The 4,927-nt window shown below is 45.3% G+C and overlaps 2 pseudogenes; both read right to left on the reverse strand.

Moving 5' to 3' along the window:
- Positions 1–748: 748 nt before the first annotated feature.
- LOC102763437 lies at positions 749–1,666 on the reverse strand (annotated as a pseudogene).
- Positions 1,667–2,096: 430 nt separating this feature from the next.
- LOC102763146 lies at positions 2,097–2,783 on the reverse strand (annotated as a pseudogene).
- Between the last annotated feature and the right edge of the window lie 2,144 nt (positions 2,784–4,927).

The raw sequence follows: 4,927 nt of genomic DNA on the forward strand, positions 1-4,927 counted from the left end.
TGCAGGAGGCAGCCGATCAATATGATTCTCTCTCATCCTTGATGTTTCTATCTCTCTCCCTCTCCCTTCCTCTCTGAAATCAATAAAAATATATATTTAAAAAACCCACAAATTACCACTTCACACTCATAGGATGGCTACTATGAAAAAAAAATTTAATGTGTTGATAAGGATATAGAGAAATTGGGATTGTGCATTGTTGGTGAGAATGTAAAATGGTACAGCTGCTCAAAATATTAAAAATAGAAGTATCATATGATCCAGCAATTTCGCTTCTGGATATACACCCAAAATAATTGAAAACTAAGTCTCAAAGGGATATTGCACCCCTATGTTTTCAGCAGCATTATGCACAATAGCTAAGGGGTAGAAGCAACCTAAGTATCCATTGACAGATGAATGGATAAACAAAATGTAATATATCCATACAAGAAAAAATTCCACAGCCTTAAAAAGGACATTTTGACACATGCTACAACATAGATGAGCCTTGAGGACATTATGCTATGTGAAATAAGCCAGTCACAAAAAGACAAATGTATGTTTCTTCTTATATGAGGTACCTAGTCAAAATCTCTATGAACAGAAAGTAGAATGACAGTTCCCAGGGACTGGGGGAGTATGGAATTGCAAGTTATTGTTGTTGTTGTTTTTGAACAATAAAGATTTAATTAATTTTAAAAAATGAAAAGATTGTACTGAGCAAAGGAAAACTGTATATACAACATGAGTTCTACAGAACAGTGTCACCAATTATCTTATGTACGAGAGCGAGATCTGCTATGACGGGGAGAATAGCGTGGTGATCCTCTGCTTCTCCTTGGGGAGTAACTGCGACTCCTGCTGTTGCTTCTGCTACGGCGTCTGCTACGACTACGGCTTCGAGATCGAGATCTTCCATAACCTGGATTTCTGGGCCCATCAACTTTAACCCGGATGTAGGCAGTTTCTCCCGCATGAGATCTAAACTTAGTGTTATCCAGTTTTCGAACTGCATAGGTCATATCTTCTTTCCGTACAAACTCCACGACGCCAGTGCCATCTCGGTAAACATCAGCATAACATACATCACCTGCTTCACGCATGTGATCCTTCAGATCCTGCCAGCTTCCACTCGGAGGCAGTCCAGAGACAGCCACTCTGTTCTCAGATCGCCTGGATGGGGGGCCATAGCGGCCTCGGGGTGCTCCTCCACCTCCACCGCCAGGGCCGCTTCGAGGAAACTCGACCCGCAGACAGTACCCATCGTAGTGGTAGCCGTCGCGACCATACACCGCGTCTTCCGCGTCTCGCGGGTCCTTGAACTCAACGAAGGCGAACGGTGGTCCTCCGCGGCGATTCTTGAGATCGATGTCGCGGATAGCGCCGTATTTGTAGAACACGTCCTCAATGTCCTTGGTTCGAATGTCTGGAGGTAAGTTACCCACGTAGATGCTACAATCGTTGTTCCCTGCCCGGCCACGAATCACACCACTTCGGGACATGGCGACAGCGAAAAGCGCGGACTGGAGAACAGGCCTTCCCACCAAGCCCAGCGCTCGGGAGAGCGAACCTGCAGCAACACCTTGGCTCCCCCCACCCCTCCAAAATGGTGCCTTTATCTACTTGGCACAGGGATATCCAAGTTCTGTGTTGTGTTGTCTTGTTACATCTGTATTTATACCAGTTGATTTTAATCCTATCAATTTCAATTCCAAAGGTTAGGGCGTTTCTTTCTCCATTCCAGGGAGTAAAGATTATGTAGCTTAAGCGTGATTGTTCGTAGTTAAAGTGATTAACTACCCACCTGGCACTTAGTTAAGAGGTTTTATTCCCCCCCTAACTTCAGGATAAAAATCTCTACTTGGGGAAACAACCTTTCTCGGGAGGTGGTCCTGTTTAAAACACATAGAGTTAAGAGGGGGAGCAAACATATGCCATATACGCCAGGTCCCTTGAAACATAAACTGTGCAGATGTTTCTTCCCTGCAGCGACTGTGTCAAGCAGCAAGGATGGACCGGCTTTGGCAACAATTTTTGTCAATTATGCCCCATAAAGTTGAAAAAAATTAAAATCACACATGGAAAAAGCCTTAGTCTGAACCAACACTGAGAAGTAAAGCAATGGAAGAGGGTTTTTTATTCATCACTCTGAGCAAAAGCACGAAATATATGAATTACTTAATTTTTCCATAAAGAGAGTGTACTTTGTATTTAGAGATATAAAAAATTAGGCATCGGGATGTGTTTTGGGAGAATGATCAATAAGCCCCTTATCAATTGTTGGTTCCTGAAACCAGGGACCATCACCTCTCGAACGCATTAATCTTCATACTCCCATCTCCTTTAACCGTAATTCAGCCTTTTCAGCTTCAATGTGAAGGATAGCCATTGTTCGCTCATAATTCTTTTCAGGACTATCATAGAAAGTTTGGGCAATCCATCTTGATATAGGATGCTTGTAATATTCCCAGTGTTCTGGGATATAGTCTTCTGGAATTTCTGCTAACTCAGAATTATGCCAGAATTATGCCATTCACCAGAATTATGCCAATTACTACTGGAATCCCAGTCAAACAAATGTAGAATTTCAGTAAATTCAAAAAATGCTTGTCATAGAATCCAGAAGGTTTGATAACAAGCAGTCTTTTCCCATGGTCTCCACTGTGTCTCACAGGAGCGACAGCCTTCGGGAAGCCACGCGTGAGGAAGCCCCCGGGTCCGAGCCGCGTGCCCAGGTGGCGGCCAGCCAGGGCCGCCAGCGCGGTGACCGAAGCCCTCTGCAGCAAGCTCATTGCCGCCATGGCTACTCCAGGCAAGAGGTCAAGCGAGGGAGGGCAACGGGAACCGAGAGAGCCAATTCACCATCCGGGGGCTGGAAGTTATTGTTTAATGGGCACAAAGTTTCAGTTTTACAAGATGAAAAGTTATAGAGATGGGGGGTGGCGCTAGTTGCACAACATTAAATGTACTTAATAGCACTTAACTGTACACTTAAAATGGTTAAAATGGTAAGTGTTATATGTATTTTGTTTGACCAAAAAGAATTGGGGAAAAAACAACTTTATAATCTTTCGGTTCTGGGGTCAGAAGTCCAGAATGGGCTAAAATCAAGGTGTCAGCAGACCTGTTCCTTCTGGAGCTTTAGGGCAGGGGTGGGAGCATCCAGCCCTTGGGCCATATAAGACCCACAAAATTATTTGGTCTGGACCTGCAAAGGCATTAGGGGTGAGTTAATTAAATGTTTGACCAAATATAGCAGGCTAATTTTTAAGTTGATAATTTTGTATGGCCAACAAATGATGTTCTAAATATCCAAATGGCCCTTAGCAGAAAAAAAGGTTCCCCACCCCTGCTAGAGGAAAATCAGATTCCTTGCCTTTCCCAGCTTCTCCAGGTTGCCTCATTCTTTGGCTAGTGGCCCCTGCCTCCATCTTCAAAGCACATAGCTCCAACCTCTGCTTCTATCATATCACCTTCTCTCCCTCTGACTCTCCTGTCTCCTTAAATGGACACTCAGGATTCCATTGGGCCCACTCAAATAATCTAGAATAATCTTCCCATTTCAAGATTTCTAATTTAATCACATTTGCAAAGTCCCTTTTTGCTACACAGAGGTTCTGGGGATTAGGGCATGGACATCTTCGGCGGGGGTGCATTGGGGATAATGTGCTTAGGCAGGAGGCTTACTGCTCTGTATTCCATCCTGTGAGTGTGGGAAAAAATGGCTTGACAAATGAATGCCACATAAGGCTGCAGTCGCCCCCAAATTAAAGCCATCCATGTAACTGCGAGCAGCCTCCCGAGACAACCAGGAGGGGGCAGTGTTTTACCTTGAGAGGGGACCATTTCTCCACCAGACTCAAGGAACCCTGCACCCAACTGTCCACCAGGGGACAGTGAGGACATGGCTTTGAGGTTTGAGTGCTGCTAAAAGAAGCTTGAGTAGGGAACTGATAACAAAAGCCATTTTGCACCACTGCCATCCTCACAGTACAGGAAAAAAGAGAGGGAAGAGCAATAGGGAGCCACACTGCAGTCCTCACCTTACCCCCGCCCCTCCAGAGCATTCAATTCCTTCCTTAGACTCATCCTGGGGTGCAGGTGGGAGTTTGAGGGTGTAAATCCAAGGACACCCTGGCTGGCCAAGGTGAGTGGGTGGTTGGCACTGACCCCAGAGCTGTCCCAGCGGTGCAAAGTGAGACATTTGGTGCTCATCACCTCCGCAAGCCCTCTGACCCACTGCGGCCCTCTCTTCTGCACTCCAGACACCAGCTATGTAGAGGAGGGACTAACAAATATTTCTGAGCACTGACTACGTGCCAGGTCTATTCTAGGTACTGGAGGAGGATATAGTAGGTCACTGCCATTGGGGAGCTCAGTTTAGTAATAGTGACAGACAATCAGATAAGTAGACACACGAGTAGATGAGATGATAATGAAACTGTGGCAAGTTGCACTGAAAGAAGAAATAACAGTAAGGCGATCTGGGAAGGCCTTTCTGAGGAAGCAGGGCTGGAGACCTGATGGCTAAGGTGAAGGCCATCACACTAAGACCCAGGAGAATGCTTCAACAGAAGGAAGAACACATTCAAAGGCCCTGAAGCGAGGACCATTTTGGCTGGTTTGAAAACAGAAAGGACACCAGTGTAGCGAAGGAATATATTCACTTCCTATTACTGCTGTAACAAATTACTACAAATTTAGTGGCTTAAAACAACACAAATTGCCCTGGCTGGTTTTGCTCAGTGGATAGAGCGTCAGCCTGTGGCCTGAAAGGTCCTGGGTTCAATTACAGTCAAGGGCACATGCCCAGGTTGCAGGCTCAATCCCCAGTAGGGGGCGTGCAGGAGGCAGCCGATCAATATGATTCTCTCTCATCCTTGATGTTTCTATCTCTCTCCCTCTCCCTTCCGCTCTGAAATCAATAAAAATATATTTTTTGTTT

Source organism: Myotis davidii, unplaced genomic scaffold (genome assembly GCF_000327345.1).
Source record: "Myotis davidii unplaced genomic scaffold, ASM32734v1 scaffold726, whole genome shotgun sequence".
Lineage (NCBI taxonomy): Eukaryota > Metazoa > Chordata > Mammalia > Chiroptera > Vespertilionidae > Myotis > Myotis davidii.